This window comes from Caloenas nicobarica, chromosome 3, assembly GCF_036013445.1.
Source record: "Caloenas nicobarica isolate bCalNic1 chromosome 3, bCalNic1.hap1, whole genome shotgun sequence".
In the NCBI taxonomy this organism is placed as follows: Eukaryota; Metazoa; Chordata; class Aves; order Columbiformes; family Columbidae; genus Caloenas; species Caloenas nicobarica.
The window spans coordinates 60893506-60912747 of NC_088247.1; the positions used below are offsets into that span (position 1 = coordinate 60893506).

At 39.9% G+C, this 19242-nt stretch overlaps 1 protein-coding gene across 2 annotated transcripts in view; it reads left to right on the forward strand.

Moving 5' to 3' along the window:
• Positions 1-19242, forward strand: part of PDE7B (phosphodiesterase 7B) — a 183351-nt gene that overhangs the window by 124963 nt on the left and 39146 nt on the right. The window lies entirely within an intron of this gene.

Genomic DNA, 19242 nt, shown 5'->3' on the forward strand with positions numbered 1-19242 from the left:
ACTTCAGCAAGATTTCTTGCAGGATTTCTGGCCTATTCCATTCCTGATGCAGCTGGATCAATATTGAAGTGGCATTTTTTGGTACTGTCTGAAGGCAGAATTTACAAGGAACAAAAAAAAAAAAAAAGAATGGTGGGGGAAGAGAAGAAGGCTGTTGAATTTTTTGATGTGGAGAAAAGCTATGACGGGTTGCAAATGGCTGCCTGGACCCAGGCCTCCACTGCCACAGATGGTGCGCGGTGCTGCGCCTGCCTGCGCTGCCTGCGGCCTCCTGACCGGCCTGGGCTGGCTCTGTGCGTGGGATGATGCCCTGAGAAGGAGGGGACAGTTTGAAAAGTAGCTTCCCCAAAAGAAATCTGGGGGCGGGGGCGGGGGGGAACATTAGCTTGCAGCAGGCAAGTTTTGTAGGGTTCAAGATGTTGTTCTGCTTCCTGCCAAAGCAAAGATGAAAAATAAATTGACATGGCTACCAGAGATAGTCTCGATAGGTTAATCTCAGAAATGAACTCAAAATCTTCAGCGGAAATGAGATTTGGTGGGATTAAATGTGATGTAGAAAGAATGATTAGTGGGGTCAGTGACCTGGAGAATGTGAATAAACATTGTGAGCGGAACTTTCAGAGAATATGGTGGATATACAGATTCATGAAAGAAAGTAGTAACTTAAAAGTCTACCAAAGTGGAGCAGGAAGATCTTGTTAAATGTTTAAAGCAAGACATTTTTTCCTTTCCAGAAGCAGGAACAGCTGCAGCGGTGAAGGCCTGCAACTCTGCCATCCTCTACTCAAACAAGCTGAGTTAAAATCCTCAGAACCACACAGGTGGAAGGGACTTCAGCAGGTCTCCAGTCCAACCTGCTGCTCCAGGCAGGCTCAGCTGTGAGCTTAGACCTAGTTGCTCAGGACTTTACCCAGCCAGGTCTTAGGAATCTCTGAGGATGGAAACTGCGCAGCCTCAGTGGGCAACCTCTTCTTGAAATCAGGAAAATTCAAGAGAGGGCTAGACTCTTCCAAATTGTGTGGGTGGGTGTAAGAGTGTTTCAGGAACTGTCCCAGGCTGCTTTAGTGACAAGTAGCCTCTGGCAAGTATAGTACGATGGTGGTTTCTCAGACCAGTTGCCCAAAACCATCTGAAAAGGAGACCACTGCTTGGGTGAGGAGAGTTTAAACATCTTTGTCACCAAGTGAGGCTGAATTTCCACGTTAGGGAAAGAAGGGAAAAGAAGAGGAAAGGATCAGGTGGGTGGGATGTACAACTGAATGGCTAACAAAGGTAGGAACTGACTGGGCCTTACTGTGGTACATTTTAAGGTGAAAACTTAAAGCAGAGGTAAAAGAAGATGAGGCCTCATTAAAGAGACTCAAAAAGTGACCTGGGTGATGATTCACTCTTGTGTCAGAGAAATAAAGCAGTTTTCATCAATGAACTTCCTACTACAGTTGGTGATATTCAACAGGTTTGTAAAAGCATTGTCCAGATTTATGTTTATGAGGGGATTTATGTCCTGAAGACAAAGAGAAATAAAAGGGTAGAGGCTTAGTAAATTATAGTGGAAAATACCAGCCAATAAAAATGATTTCAGTAACTGCTAAAGGGATGAAAAGCCCTTTTTTGTATGAAGCAGACAGACAGACATATTATTGTGCCATTATAAGGCATGCCTTTATAGAGTGGTCTGAAGGAGATATCTGAGAACATGCGGACCGCTGCTGTGTGCATTTCCCTCTCCCCCAAATATTGGGGGAAGTATTTCCTGAGCAGTCTGTGTTGGAGGGGAAAGGCAGTAGGTGCATTAGAAGTCTAGCCCTTGATCGATAGAGATGACTGATAGCTACCCAAAGCAGCATACAGAAAAGTTAGCAAACTCATTACAAGCTTTGTTTAATCAATGCTTTTAAGGGGGAGAAACATTTCCTCCTGGAAGAAAGCAAAGATATTTATAATACCATTAAAGAAAAGAAGATGCTGCTTGTCATCTGTACGTATGTCACTCACGCAAATTGACTAGTTCTCACTAGTATTGACAGATTAGTAACATGTTAGGTATGTATACCCAGAGCAGTATGGATTCATGATAGGGGGACAAATTTCAGATAATAATAATTCTACTATGAGCTATAAAACGCAGAATAATAGCAGGTAAGTTATCTGGGGATCTCCTGACAAAGAAAATGCCACTGAGCAGCTAGCAGGGATATTTTGAAACGCTGCATTTAGGAAGACGTGGCTTTGGAGGTAAGGTGAGACCTTGCATTTCTGCTGTGTGTAAGGCATTTTAGACTTTTGAATTAAGGAAAGGAACATCTTTAAGCTGGTTAATTAACATGGCAGGAGCCTCTGTGATGTCTACAGCTACAGCAGGAGAACATCTGTCTGCAGCAATTAGGCAGGAACTTCCAAACTAAAGGGTTGCTCACAGATGGAGTGGGTAGCTTGCCAGGCAGATGATGTAGGGCTGTTTATACAAACCCACTTTTCCTCTTAAAACTAATAGAATAGCAAACACATATCATTGGCATTCTTTGCGTATAAAATTAATTATGATAAATCTGAAATGTTAAGTGTCTGCTGTTTTGAAAAAATTACACTTGGAGGAGAAAAGACCCTCAAATTCATTAAGTAGGGTAAGAATTCATACTAATGTGACAGAAAAACAGAAGATCTTATTGGAAGTTTATTATACTGTATAAAATTATAAAATCCATTGAAGAATGGGTAGAGATGAAGCTTTCTCAGATGTGCAGAATTGCTTTCAGTAAAATAGATATATTTCTACCGCCTGTCCTATTTCATACTTTTGTTAAGATTAGAGAATTAAGATTGTTAAAGACTTTCTTCTCAGATTCTATCAGATGTGTATGTCTGTTTTATTCAGAGAGTATATTACCCTGCAAGGAGCAGGCTATGAAACCTTCTCAAGATATTTGAAGATACCTTGTGGAGTAGGAGGGTTTTTTCAGTATGTTTATTTTTACTATATGTAATGCTAATACTTATAGAAAAGTTCTCATAACACTTGGTTAGATGGCATAGGATTTCAAGAGACCTAAAATCTATTTGATTTCCACAGAAAATATGATAACACTTAACAAGTAAAATCTTGGAGAAAAAAAATCAAGGAAAGGAGTTTGAACTAAACAGTAGGGAAAGATGTAGAATACTTGTCTTTGGTTTCCTCTCCTCTCCCTCAACGGTCCCCTAAATGTATTGTAAAGAAAACATTTGTACTCTATGGCTGCTATTTCCTTTTATGATCATTCACTTTTTCTGATGATGGTAAGTAGTGCTACAGAGGTTGTTGGCAGAGGTGCATTATTTTTCAGTACTTTGTAGCTGTGGGAGAAACTCAAATAACACCCTCTGTACTATTCTGGTTTATCTACCTGGGTTTTTCTCTGAGAAGCTTATTTTATAGAGAAAGAAAATCTGATATCCCACCTTTTACAGCTGCTACGCAAGATATTGCTGAAAGCAGTAACTTCCTACCCTACCAAAACCTGCAACTTGCTAAAACATAGTTCAGTTTCTCCGTCATATGTATCTCATCAGATTAGACCGATTTAAAAAAAAAAAAAAAAAGGGAGGGGACCCGGATCTGAAGGACAAACTTTCTGTATCCAGAATCTACTGAATTCCAATATATATTAGTTTATAAAATAGTATTTTTGCTTTGTATGTGTTATTATGTTGAGAATGGATACAATGCTTACTTCTTACTAACAATTACATATATTCCATTTTAGAAACCAAAATATTAACCTCAAATTCTTGCAATTTCTGTCTGTTCCACTCCAGGTTTTAACAGACTGGGAAAAAAATTGATAAGTGAATTTTGGATTTATTTTTTTTAAAGTGTATTGGTCTCTGTTGTATTGGCCTTGCAGCCTCACATGGCTGCCCTAGGAGTGCCGGGCATCACTGTTTGTTTTCAGGAGGCGGAGTTCTCTGGCTGCTGAATCAAGGTCTTGAATACATGTGATTTTTTCAAGTTGCAATTTCCAGCTCAGTTTCTGATCTAAAATGTCAAGACTCCTCAGTAATATGCCAACAGAATAGCGTGTCTTTATATTTATGATAGCACTCTGCCTGAGATTGTTTCCACCCCTCACCCCCTGCAACAACTTTTGTTTTTCACTGGCCCCAGTGGTTCCTGCAGCATCTTCAGACTCTGCAGCATCTGAATGCAGATGTAGCTGCTCAGTTTCTGAAAAAAAGTAAGATTTGGGAACAGTGACTGCTGCCTCTGCTCCAGGGGTCTGGGGGAGCACCGGCTGTGCTGCTTCTTCCGTGGAAGGCCCAGGGCAACCTATCCTTTTCTTCTTGTTACTCCCAACACTGCCCCAGACCAACACATTTACTTTTGCAGGAGCCCCAGTGATGGTGTCTGTTACTGAGACAGGAAGATGAGGTCGCAGAGAAGATGAAGCAACAGGGCAGTGACTGGGTCACCTCCAGAACACCATTCCTGTTTCCATAGAGTTGGAATTATTTTCCCCTTTCATATACAAATGGAAAGTCAGTTCAAGAAAATGAGATTTGCCTTTTCAGGTGAAAAAGCAGGACAGGCTGTTCAACCCCCTTGTGGGGAGAAACCACTTGTAGCCACTTCCATGGGTCCTTGTGCCCGTGAGATCTCTCTGCCCAGCAACCGTCTGCATCCAAGGTTGCTGCGACACCTGGAGATGGGCCAGCAGATCTCAGAGCAACCACAGGAGCCAACATAAAGGCTGAATGCACCAATACTAGATACCTGAGATCTAGGAAAGACTATTCTTCCTAGATCTAGGAAAAAAACCAAACCAAACCAAAACAAAACCTTTGCTGAGCTTTATTTGATAAAACCGGAGAGAACAGGAACATCTCATACTGAAGCAACAAACCTGCAGTATGCTTGCCAGACAAATAAGATGGTGCTGGAAGAAGTGATTTATTTTTCTCTATAACAATCTCTTCGTGCTGCATTGGATCCTGTTGTGTTCTGGAGAGATAAATACTCAGCCAGTAGGTTTTGGGAAGGAATAAAACAGGAAGCTTACTGTAAGGTGAACTGGAATATACATCTTTCGTTAGCATTTTAGGCATGCCTCCGTCTGATGGTAGAATTTTAATCAATGTTTTTGTCCATGTACTTGATACAGGATCTGTGTTTGAATATACATGAATACAGTGTATGCTAACTTGTTACACTTGTATGGGAACTAAGAGAGTACAGTGTTTTTCCTATTAATATACATCTAGTTTTAGAGCCTGGTCCGAAACATAGTCAGTTTTACAACTACAGACAGAATTTTATTACATTCTTCAGTAGTGTGATACTGATGAGGAGATTCTTACAAATCTTCATGGACTTCCTCTTCAGTGTAGAGCCAAATGAAAATTTGAATTTTTCAAAATTTTCAAGTGTTAAGGTGTTTCATAGGTTTGGTGAAACATAGCCAAATACTTGAGGAGAGAAGGTTCTCGTGAGTTTTCTAGCAAAGAGTTTCTGAATTGCTTTTCTGTAAGAAATTCAAAATCTAATTTGCAGAAACATCGCATTATATATCATTTGTGGGAAGAGCCTTACCAGTTAAGATTGTTTTTCATACAGTTCTTGATTTTTCTTTGGTAACCATTAGCTACTGAATATACTGTTAAGGTAGGGTCTAGGAAAAACACATCTTGTTTTCTGGACGTTGCTTTAAGATATACTCAATGTTTATTCAAGCTAATCTGTTTTGAAGAAAAAGGCAATAATCTTGCTGCTTTTTCTGTGTTATGTTTTGCAATTCTCAGAACAGAAAAACCCAAAAAGAAAAACATCTCTGCTTAGTATGAATTGCACAAGAATATGATGAGTCGAGAAATAGTTTTTATAAGCCTTCACACGCACATGCCAAAAAAGTCTTTGCCAGAGTTATTCTCTATTGGAATTTACAAGGGTTTGTGAAGAGCAAATAATGAAGTGCTTTCTTGCTCTTTCTCCTTTAAAAAACTATTTGAGGAGAAGCCTGAGGACCTGGATTGCTCAGAAAAGGATCTGTTCAATGACTATCTAAGTCAGAACTCTTGAGTTGCTAAGCTGTAATTGAAAGGTAAATTTTGAGACAAAATTAAATTATTGTTGGTACAGTTTATTGTCCCGTTGGGATTTGTAAAAACATCACCGGTATTCTTTGCCTCCACTCAAAAAAATCTGTTTGTTTGTGTATTAGAAGTTTTAGATTGCAGTTTCCTCCTCTTTCTGAAAGATTTTAGCAATTATTTGAATTCCCTACGGCCGTGTTAAAAGACAGAAGGCAAAAGCCTCAGCTTCTGTTTTCAGCCCTAGCAGTGGAGAAAGGCAGTGTTGCAGCATACACTGTCAGTGAGATAAACTGACATTTCTCCTGTAAAATCCTTTGAAATATTCACAATATTTTTCTTGCTGGTTTGGTTTTGTTGTTTTTCTATATTTAAAAAAACAGTGAGAAAACTCACAGGGGTTTTAGTTAACTTCAAATAAAAAGTAATGTAGTTATAACAATTAAATACGTTTACTAGTGACACTTCTTAAATGATGAAGTAATTAGATGACATTAAATGGTAAGGTCTTATGGGGTCTCTTGGCCTCTGGAAGGATTGGGATGGGGCAACGGGGCGCACTCTGGACTGCCAGCAGCCCGGGAAAGCTGCCTGGTCAGCTCCCCTGGGCGCGGGGTGCCTGGGCTTGCCTCCCGCAGCCTTTTTGGCACCAACACAATAGATAAAGCTTTGGCAAACTTTACACCAGCAGCGGGCCCAAGTTGCAGACCTGGCTTCTAAGTGTGGCTTGAGCATAGTAGTTCATGAACTTCTAGGTTAAGTCAGTTAGCAGATTAATTAGTAGTATGATTTTGACAATGTTGGTTCGTGTTTCTGTCCGTTCGTAGTGGTTTTGGAAGATTATTAAACAAACGTATTGTTGTGAATGTTGAGCAGTGAGTAGTTCACTCTCTGAAAAACAGATTTTTTTTCCCACTTGTGGAAGGACATACAGAGTAGGAAAAAGTAGAAAAATATTTTCCCTCTCTTGCTCTGTCCATCCTCCTCAGTGAGGGGCCAAGCACGATCCGTTTCTGTTTCCAGGGCAAGATAGGGATCCCTTCTCTTCAGGTAAGCCTGGCCTTTCCTCCCAAAGGGTGGTGTTTGGTGCAGGTCCCTTACGTGACATTGCCATTGAGAACTTCAGTGTCCAAGTGAAATCAAGACTAAGTGTACGTAATTACGGGATGAGGAAAGAAGATGGTGATGTAAAGCGTCATTGAAAGGGGCTCTGGTTACAGGGAGCTATACTAAATCCTCTCTGCATATCTTACTAGTTGCTCTTCCTTTCAGATATTAAGGTTTTGCAGATTCTGCAATAAGGAGCTGGGATAGAAACCCCTGTTCACCAGAACAAATTGGGCAGAGGCTGCCTGGCAGCAGCTTGCACATTTGATGGGCTGAGAGAAGCCAGGGTTGCCAGTATGTCTGCTGGGGAAGAAGCCCGAGCGCCAGCTGCTCCTGCTGCTGCTTGGCATCCCGAAACACGAAACTGGGTTCTAGGAAAACAGCAGTCTTTGCCAATGGCAAACACTTAATTAGATTTGTTTATCAACTGTTTTGCAATTACAGAACTATGTAGCTAATTATTTTACTTTGAGCCAACTCATGTTCACCTCTCTTAAGAATGTGCAAAGAATAAAGAAGGTAAACTGCTATTTAATTGTACTTTCGACAGTAAATATTTAGTGCAACTGAACCATAACAGTGAATGGGGCACAGAGCATAGGCTGATGTTTGAGTAATGCGAGGCTGATGCAGAGCTTTCTCTTTTTCCACCCTTTTCCAAAGTTTTAAATTCTAAATGCATAGTACATAGCAAAGATGATCCAGATCAGTGATCTGTTTAAGTGCAAGAGGCAGTGTATTTGCTAAATTCTAGGCCCGTTAGGGTTCTGGATTTGGTGGTTTGTCTTTGTTTTGGTTGGTGGTTTGTTTTTTTTTTTTTATGGTCTGTAAGATCCAATCATTTGAAAAATACATTGTAAAAACTGAAAAAACATTTTCCAAGAGGTGGAATAGTCAAGCTCGGCTTCCATGTTATGTAGCTTAATTCCTGTGTCTAGCATCAAAATGGAAAAGGTTCCTGCTCCAAATAGTTATATTATCTACATATGCCATCTTTATTTTTTGTTCTAGAGAGAAAGACATAAGAAAAAGGGGTTTTTATGAAAATAACATTTTCTGATGAAGAAATATTACATGATAAAACGTGTGCAAGCTCAGGAAATACTTAAATAAGCAAATAATGCTAAGGTTACCTGTGCTTGTTTTGGATGAAGTTCTCCTGCCTATTGTCCAATAATTCACTGAATTATGGAGGTATTTATATGTTCCACAGAGCAACTAAACCAAATTTAAAACCAATAAGAAGGAAGGTTTCCAGCTATTGGCCGTAGATACTGCTTTTGAATACAAATGCAATATATGTTGTACAAACAAAAGTCAGATCATTAATCTCGAACATTTGTTCCTGCAGTCTCACGTGTAGATAAAGCTCTTAATCAGAGCAAAGCTTCAGGTGGTGAGGCACCTTCTTGTGCTGCTGAGCCAACACTCAGCACTTCCTTCTCCTCCTTCCCCCTTTCCTTGCTCTCTCCCAGCTGTGAGGACTCCTGGGACAGCCCCATCAGGAGGAGTTGGTGGCCAACACTGCTGGGCTTCCAGCCACAAAGCCACGTGGGACTCCATCCTCAGGAGAAGGCAGTGAGTAGAGGGGAGGCTGGCTTAGCAGTGAGTCAAAGAGACGGGGACGAAGAAGGGTCACACCCAAGTTTGGAATATATACATATATATGTGTATATATGTATAGTGCAGAGGGGAGTTGGAAAAGAGGTGAAGAATGTGCAGACACTGATGAGGAAGGATTATCCTGTGGTTAATGCATAAGACTGAGACTCTATTGTATCTCACTTAATTGTACAGATGTACCTTAAAGGGTTGTGCAACCACCGTAGGATCTTTAGACAGAAGTGTGAAGAGATGAGGAGACAGGCTGAATCAGCAGAGGCTGAATCTCCTCTTGTATGAGGTGAATGGTAGCCATGGGGTTCTAGTACAAAATGAAAAGGGAGAAAATCCCAGAGGTCTTGCACTTCTCCTACTTGGCTCTTCCACAGGCAAAAGTACCTTTGTGTAAATACTGTTAACAGACAGTTAACATGTTTTGGCTGATGTTAAGCATTTCCAAAGTAGGCGATGGGTTGTGTAATGGCAGTTGCTTTATTACGACTTGTAATTTTGAACACATAGCTTTTTCAGTTTCATCGGAGAGGGAACATGTAGAAATCTCTTGGGCAAAGCTGTGGAAATAGAGGGAAGTTTTCTCAAGGGTCCTATTAAGAGTTGACAGCAAATTTTGTTTTGACAGCATGAGCAAAACCCTCTGTATTCATTTACTTCGACTGTTGTCTAACGTAACTGTTGTTAGCATGAAAGGCAGAGATCATTAGAGTTTGTGTTATGGTGATGTAGAAACCACGACCAAGACTGCAGGTGCAAGATGCTGTTGAACCACTGAGGCCGTGCAGTAGAGAGCTCACTGTCTACACAGGACAAACAATCCACAGAATTGGAAGACTGAGGCATGGAAAGGAAACTATTTGTTCCATAGGAATCCAGGAAATGAGCTCAGGGCTTATAATTGCCATCCCACGTTTAGTTCCAAGAGTCCTCTCTCAGAAATAAAAATGTTAATCTTGAATTATTGAACATTTCCCAATTCAAGCTCCATTTGTTCTATTCCACTTAGGAATTATCAGCATTTTTCTATTAATATTTGCCATGTCAATTGTTGTTTTAAATAAGTATATACAATATATAAAATTTTAATCAATGGCTATGTTAGCTACACGCATAGTGTAGTATCTGCTGTCTAGATAGTGAAGAGTAGTTTCTGCTTGTCTACATAATAGTGCCTTAGCAGAAAATGAGAATGATGCCTTGTGGCCCAGGTAGCTCATCAATGCAACTCATAAAATGCATATACTTGCAAACAATAGTTCTTGAGGAGATTGTAGAACAAAAAATAAAAAGTTAATTTAAAAGATCACAACAAATATTATAGCTAGATGAGAAATTAGAATGCAGAACAGTAAAGCAAACTTGGTTGAATAAATGCTCAACAATTACCTCAGGTGTCAGCAGAAAAAGAATCTGTTGTTCAACTGCAAAACCCTCACTGGCATACTCAGGGGGTCCGGTTGTGTTCTCGCAGTGGAAATATTTGAAATGTCAATAATGCTCAAATCAGAAATCCAAGTAATAGAATCAGATGGAGGTGTTTGAGACAACTCAGTTTGAAGTTGCAATACACAGGCACATTCAAAGGGGTCCCTGAAAGAGCAGCTATATCTAGAATGTTATTACAGTTAAGAAAATAGTATTTATAATTTGGATAACTTAGAGTCCAGGTGTAACTGTGAGTGAAGAAAATAGTATCTTTTGGGTGCTGGCAATAGGAGCAGTTTGACCTAATGCTCTACGCACAGAGATCTGAACTCTATGCCTCTTTTTGACATTTGCATTGGACAAAATACATATTCTTTGTGCTTTTATACGAAATGAAAGTCATTATAATTAACTACTTAACCTGTTTTTGAGAGTCGTGTGTATGGAACTGGAAGCATAAAAGTCTTAGAAGTTTGTTATTAAATACATGTTTATTTTAGTAGTTGGAAGTCTAGCAGAAGACTAGAATCCAAAAGTACAATTTAAATAACTAAGAATGTGGGGGTTTTATGCCATAATTTATGTGGGAGAGGGATGAGAGTAGCATGACAGTAAGATATTATCTTCAAAGTTGCCATGGTAATGCAATACCTGTTGCTGAGAACATGCTGTAGCTGCCGGTATTACTTTTATTACAGCTATTGAACATTTCAGGATGTATCCTTTGGTTTTTAGGGTGTTATTTTAGATTCAATTTCGTATGTGAAAAAAACAGTAAGTTTTGCCACTTCCCAGCAGGGTTCTAGAGCAATATCAATGATAATGATGCAGAAACCTGTTCCTGTTAAAATAGCTCCTATCCTCTAATGCGGAGTAATTTACAAGCTATCTAACACTATAGGAAGACAAGAATCATCAAGATAGTTCAGTGCTCTGTCTATATTAATATGCTCTTTCCCTGGAAAGTCAGTGATCAACATTTGGAGATGAAAATACTAAAGCCCCAGCAATAATGCAATATAAAAACTTCAAAATACAGACAGGTGATTCTTAGAAGTGGCACTAGAAATGCAACATCTGGTTTACTCTGAGGATCCTGTGCAGTGCAAGTCTGGTTTCCTGATCCAGCAAAGTTCCCTGGGACCTCTTTTACTACCCTGAACCCCCTTAGAGCAGCAGCAGTCTGATAAGCCTCAGGTCAGCCAAAGTGCTGCCATTCAGGACCACAGCAGCAGTGGGACTATCAAGATGCCGTCAGTCGTATGCTACTGCTTGTGAGTACTACAAGCTGCAGGCAATAATGGGAATTATAAATGGATCACTCAAAAAAATGCAGAATCAGGTCTCCTCCTTCTGCCTGTTCTCCCAGGCTTTCATTTTCATCTTTTACTAGTGAGCTCAGCTCCCTAGATAGCAGATGCTGGCTCATTAAAGTATAGTTCAAGCAAAATATTTACCAAAGTCAAGACAGTTGTCTAAGGTGATCCTTTCAGGTATGGAGGTGGTGACAGATGATTTCTGTCTTCTGCACTTATCGTGCTGTATTTGTACAAATCTCGGTGCTTTCTCATTGCATTCTTTTCTCCAAGATCTGTCTCCTCCTTTTAGTTCAATAACTATTTGCTTGTAGATACCAGTGTTTGTCTACTGTTTCTTCTGCATATTAAAGCCATTGGCTGAATTTTGCAAAATTTGTGCTGGCAAACTATGATGTCTGAATTTCTCATGTCTCCAAAATGAAAAGTTCCTATATGAATAACCAGTCGGTGTAATTTATCTGTGTTCTTATGTTCCCTTTCTCTCTTTGTATCCTGTGGTTTAGCGTTTTATATAAACTTTTGTATTTTTGTCTAGAAAATGCAGATAGTTAAGTAAGTGTCACACAGTAATATCAAGTACCTAGTTATTTCTTTTTATAGAGAACAGTAGTCCAATTACTTTTGCATAACAAGTGCTGATTTTTGTTTAACTGAGCTGTGGGATAATACTACAAGATACAAGCATACACAGTACGTGCTTTGAGGGTGCACCCACACTGGTGCGAACTGAAGGTGTATGCGTCTATTATATTTATTACAAAATAAATAGTAATAGTCACAGGGATAATCACAGTGAAAAGCATACTTACAGATAAGAGGTTTAGTATGGTCTTAGCTGTCTGAATACGATTCTCACGGGCAAGGTCTCAGATTCTTCCTCCAGTATGCTGTGCTCATAACCATGGCACCTAATTTAGGAACAGAGGTGTCTTAGACTCGATGTGCACTCGAAGTCAAAAACATGCAACTCTGAAAGGCAATTCAGTCTCTTTAAGTGTTAGTCACTTGGGTGGAGGAACATACTCCTCTCTGCTGACTTACACCTACAGTTACATGAAATGCATCTGACCTTAAGGCAATAATTTGTAGCCCATTATCAAACGCAGAAATAACTGGAAGCATTTCTAGTGCAATATAATATATTAACATTTTGGGAAGCTGCCTTCTTTAGCACATTAAGAATTGTCTATCGTAATCGACTCTGACCATTTCTTTAGTTGAATAGCTACTTAGTTTTGCAGGCTCTGTGTTTGCTCATGCAAGAACAAACATGTCTGTGAAGATGGTTATATGGGTACTGCTTCAGTATCTGAATTTCTGATGACTGCTGTTACCTGGTTCTCTATGGCAGTTTTCTCATTCTCTTGGATTTCCATTATCTGCAAGCACTTTTTCCAAAGTCTGCATGTTGCAATAGCTTTGCCTCAAGATATTTCAGTTCAAAATCTTTTCTCCAGAGTTACTGATGTGATCTGATATTGTTTAAGGGAGGATTTCAAGAGTGTCTGTTAAATATTAATTTGCCTTTACTCTAGATGTTCATTTGTCAGAATGGACTAGCTGTTAAAGGCATGCTCATGAATCCTGGGTATTCCTCTGGCTGTGTATCTAGATAGGCTGTGCATCAATGCACAAGCAATCTCACCAGGAGACTTTTAGTGTTGAAGAGACTTTTATGAACTGATGGTCAGCTTCTGTTTCTTGCATTTTACTGATTAGCACAAGCAGTGGTGATAATGTTTAAGAGATTAAGATACAGCATTTGTATGGATTATGGTCAGTAAAGGAGGGCAGAAATTACAGCTGACAGGTACAGTCAGTGCCATTAGTTTGTATTGAGCATAAGATCCACCATTCACTCCACAATATAGTTTTGTAAGAAAAGAGAGGATGAGTGAAATGTTTTATCTGCAACTGTTGCTGATCTGGAGATAGAATTTTGAATAGCTGAAAGTCAAGTTGCTGACTGGGAAAAAACAAAAACAAAAAACAAAACAACAAAAACCCCTCATTCACAGGTTAGGATCAGTGCAGGGAAAATTAAGAGATTTTCTGTGCACCATCGTTTTATCCTCTTTTTATAAAAAGGGAGTAGTAATAGTTACCTTCCATTACTTCCATGAAACTGCAGAACACATTGGATGAAGCCGCTACTTAGGAGCTCGTTAGGACTCTTACCCGAAATAGTAGAACCATGCATTGTATGGTACAGAAAATGGCATATTCTTGAATATTTACATGTTTAAAAATTCAGTGCTTACAAATGAATGAAGTGAGGTAGCTCCCCCAGTTACCTGTGCTGGAAAGGAGATTTGTCCTGCCTCTGTACCTCTGATGTCAGTCTTGACATATCTGTTCAGGGGAAATGTTCACTGAAAATCTTATGCACAGAAGGAAATCTGCATAAAATACTTTCTGCAGATAAGAATTTACAACAATAATCTTTATAACACTTAGACAACAAAATGAAAGGAATCCAAATAAGTACAAATCACCATGAACAAGCATTTTAAAATAATTCCAGTAATTCTTCTACTTGTTTTTAACCTAGCCTTTCATCCCAGTTTGTACTTTTACACAGTAACACTTCCCTCTTTTAGAAAGCTTTCCACCCAAACCAGAATGATGCTTAAAACATCAACAACTCATCTTCCTTCATCTCAGAAATTTCAAACCTTTTCATAACCAAAATAGTGAAGGAGACAGGGGGTTTATGGACTCCACGAAAGGCCTTGTAAGTGCCACTCAGTTTTCTACAGAAAGTACTCATCTTAAGATATATTTGGATGAAAATTGTAGAAAAACTTAACTAGAATAAATACTCGTAACCTCTTGTGAATTTGCTGTGGTATTCCTGACTTACCACACGGAGCTGTGTACTAAATAAAATCAATAATTTAGCGGCTGCTCCTAACTTCTGCTGCATGAAGCTGCTGTGTTGTTTTGCCACAGCAATGGCCCTTTTTTCTCTCCTAATTTGTTGTGCTTGCTCAGTGAAATTTAATCCCATGTCACTTCAGGCAAGTCTTGGAGAAGTTGTTTTCCTCTGTGCAAATGGCTCTTTCCTCAAGATGTGTCAGGCAGCTAAGAGCTGCCTCATTTTTTTCTTAACCTTTCTGCCCACCTTGAAATTACGCTGATGCTATGGCTGCAGTAGTACCATGGTTCTTTCCCCATATCCAGTTTTCATAGAATCACAGAATTGTGTAGTTTGGAAAAGACCTTTAAGATCATCAAGTCAAATCATTAATCTAGCACTGCCAAGTCCACCACTCAGTCATGTCCCTAAACATCACATCTACACATCTTTTAAATAACCTCCAGGGATGGTGACTCTACCACTTCCCTGGGCAGCCCGTTCCAGTGCTTTGCAACCCTTTTGGTGAAGAAATTTTTGCTGCTATCCAATCTAAACCACCCCTGGTGCAACTTGAGGCTATTTCCTCTCATCCTATCGCTTGTTACTTAGAAGAGACCAACACCCTCCATGCTATAAGCTGCTTTCAGGTAGTTGTAGAGAGGGATAAGGTCTCCCCTCAGCCTCCTTTTCCCCAGGCTGAACAGTACCAGTTGCCTCAGCTGCTCATCACTTATCATAAGACTTGTGCTCCAGACCCTTCACCAGCTTTGTTATGCTTCTCTGCACTCTCTCCAGCACCTCAATGTCTTTCTTGTAGTGAGGGGCCCAAAACTGAACACAGTATTCAAGGTGGGGCCTCACCAGTGCCGAGTACAGGGGATGATCACTGCCCTGGTTCTGCTGGCCATACTGTTTCTGGTACAAGCCAGGATGCTGCTGGACTTCTTGACCACCTGGGCACACTGCTGGCTCATGTTCAGCTGGCTGCCAACCAACACCCCCATGTCCTGTTGAACCTCATACAATTGGCCTCAGCCCATCAATCCAGCCAGTCCAGGTCCCTCTGTAGAGCCTTCCTACCCTTCTGGAGATCAACACTCCCACCTAACTTGGTGTAACCTGCAAACTTACTGAGGGTACACTTGACCCCCTCATCCAGATCATTGGTGTTTCCCGTGGCCATAAGCAGTCGTGTGTCTCAGTCACAGCATGCGCTGCACAGGCTCCTGTTACCTAACTTATCTTGCTTTCATTTGTTTTGTTTGTTTTCTTGTCTCTTTTAACAAATTCAAGAGGACAGCAGCTCCTGGGTGATGTCCCATCTGGAAGCTCTTGTGGTGACTTGGCTCCAGCAAGGGTGCAGCCCTTCATGTTTGCAGCTGCAAATGTTCCAGCCTCGCATCTTCAGCCCAAAGCAGCAAAGGAGAACCTGTACCCTTGCCGTTTCCCTTCACCCTGTTTATTTCACTTGGGAACACAATGAGCTGTCAAAATTTCCTGCCCTGTTTCCACAGAATCCTTCCTTTTGCTCTGAAAAGGATTATTTATCTAAAACTGCTGATTGCATAAGTTGTCAGAACAATTGTTTAGCTTGATTTTAAGGTGGAGAGCAAAGAGATGTAAAGGTCTCGTGGCCTGATGAAAGTCACCCTCAAAGTCCTCTGTCAAAGCAAAAAAGAGAGTTTGGTGTGTTGCCATGAATGGCCTTTGCCTCTCAGAAATTAGAAATCATGTGGTGTGGTGTACATCTGGCACAATCCCTATTTTTAGTATCTCTGTTGAGTGTACTTAGAGGTAATTAAAAGTAATAGGGAATAATATAAATGTTTTCCAAATAAGTGAGCCAAGAAAAAAGGGAGGAAGGCAGGTGTGGTTGATTTAGCCCACCACCCCTTCCTAACTAATCATTCTCTAATGATGTAGAAAGAGATTGGGTGGAACCTGGGTAAGTATTTTGAAATAGCAGATTCAGGAGGTACAGCTACTTGATAACATCATTGACTCATCAGAAACTTGCCTTCCCTGAGGGTAAAGTTAATAATCCTTGAATATAAAGATTTGTGTCTTTTACTAAGTCATCAAGGATGCAGATTTATTCTGCATATAGATTCCTATAGTGCTGGAGACAGCCCAAACGTTTATTATCTGTAAAAAATGTAAAATGACACAAATAGCCGATCGGAATCACAGGTGATTTTCGATGACTTCAGGTCCTTGGCTTTGCTGGTTAAGTAAAACTCATTCACATTTTCTTAATTTGAATATCATAGAGCTGGTAGCAAGTTTATCAATCATCATGCATAGTCCTTAACTGTTTCAGGTCATCTTTCAGCGTATATAAAGCCCATGCCATCAGCTGCTTTAATTGTTTCCATCTCCTCCTTCAGAATGATATTCTTCTGATCACCTGAATGGTTCTTTCCCCATTCTGCTGCTTATCAATGGTGGGCATTACTCCAGGGTGATTTTCCTTTTATGAAATGGCTCTTCAATGCGCTGATCGTCTTCCTAGAGGTCCTTCTCTCCACTTTTTCCAGGAGGAATTCAGCTTTCTAGATACAGTATTTCAGATGTACTTATACCAAGTGCTTTGACTAATGCCATCAATACCTCCCTTACTTTCCATCTCTTTACTGGAATTACCTTGCCTGAATAGTGTACATACTTGTATGAGTTGGCTAGTCTTCAGTTCTGTAGAAGACATCAGGAGCACCATGAAAGGAAGCTGGACTACCAGTAAAATGAAAGTGGAAGCTGCAGGTAGCTGGGCCATAGAGCAGTTGCAGCAGAGAGCATGACAGTAGCAGTGAACTTTATTTAAAATAGCTGTAGCTGCATATACCTGGTATCTCCCAGCTTTGTGTTATCATTAAGTCTCACTAGTGCTCTCCTAATGCTGTGTCAAGGTCATCGACAAAAAAATTTTAAGACCATTCCCAACGAGAATCTTCTAAAGATCATGCAGTAATTGTTCCCAAGCAAAAGTTTCCTTTCAGTGCACCGTGTTATCATCTTACTTTTGGTTTTTTCCAACTCAGTTTTTGTACTCATCTCTTGCCTTCTGTTGTAAGTTTAACAAAGTCCGTATGGTTGAATTGCACTACAGTATTGATTTTTTCCTCTTGTCTAACAGTTACCTATTTTATTCAAGGTCATTAAATATTGAGTTTTATCTTGTATGGTCTACTTTTGGTAAACCCACACTATGTTTTATTCTGTGTTCCAGTTGTCTAACTACCTGTAGTGTTCACTTCCTCAAAATTTGGGGTCATACTATTATGATAAGAATTAGGCAATTTTTCAATATGTAACTGTGTATAATTTTGTTATTCTGTCTTACTATGATACTTCTCTTGGTCTGATAGATGTATTATTTCATGTCCAGAAAGAAAATCAGTCTTTCTGGGTTTACAGTATCATATGTCTTGGGTTTTTTTCAGATTTTTGGAATTTGAATTTTTTTTTTTTTTTTTTCAAAGTATCTGTTGATTTAGTCACAAGTGACATGTTTACCAGTGTTTTAATGCAGGGGATTATTTGCAGTTTCCTCTTAATTTGTTGGTGCATACAGAAAAACAAAAGCCTCAACCAAGGCATGCTCCGAATTTACACCCGTTCTTAATTTGCTGCTGCTTGTCTTAGTGGCAGGCTCAAGCCTGTCTGATTTTTCTGGCTTTACATAATGTGTACCATGTGCTTGCCATTCTTACTCTTTCTACACGAATCAGCCAATCTGATGGGTCCACCTGTGCAGTGCTTTTAAGCCCAGGTGCTGCCTGACAAGCTCTGACTCAGGGGTGCTGATGGATCTTGCTCTTTGGTGTTTTACAACCTCTCCAGCTATTTGTTCCACCCGTCTGCCCTTTCACAGAAGGATTGCAGGGAAGTAGGTTTATATACCTCCGTTGCTACAAGTTGCACGTGATTTTAAGCTACTGATGAAGGTAGCCCCACGCTATGATGGTACCTTTGAAGTGCAACAGCTGAAGAGCAGGCAGAGGTTTGCACCTCCTGCCCCTGCTGTCAGGAAGGGTAAGTGGGGTCAACAACAGCTTGAGTTGTTTTGGACTGGTTCCTTAGAGGCAGTGGCTGGCAAGCGGGAGCTGAGTACAGGGAACATGTGTTCTCTCTCTGGAAACAAAAAAAGCAAAATGAAAGTAAGGATGAGAGAAAATAGATTTATATTTATAATCAGAAGTGACTGTTCTTGAAATAATCTTAATTTGAGTGTGTGCTCCTGTGCCTTTCATACCTCTAAGGACTCCTAGAGGGCACGGAAATTTTTTTTTCACCTCTAGTATTTAACTTAACACTTCTACTTGGCTTTATTCCCTTAAACGTAATTGTAAGCACATTTTAAGTGAACATTAGATAGAAGAAAAATAAGAACATCTAACAAAGTCCTTCTTTCATGCTGCAAGCTTTTTTCTTGTTTTTAGACACAAGCAGTGGAAGCTAGCCCTAGCAGCCAAATTCTTAATTTATTTTTGTTTAGATTAGTCAGATGCTATATTCGTATCCCAGAGGAAGCACAATTCAGACTAACTAATAATTCATAATTTTATTGTAAAGTTTGAGAGGCCTACAGTGTGAGCTGTCTGAGGAAGTGCAGTGGGGATGCTTTCAACACTATGGCCTGTGTTTCTGTAGAAGAGGAACTTGTATTGTGAAGAGCAAGAACTCTGGCCTGAACGTCTTCAAACTTCATCTTATTTAAGAATTTTTAATATTTTGGTCTTGTTATTTGCCTATAAAGAAACTATTATATCACAGTGGAAGATATTTTAAGGTTCTGGGAATTTTAAAATGACATCTGCTGCCCATTACTTCCAATCTACTTGGAGTGAGATT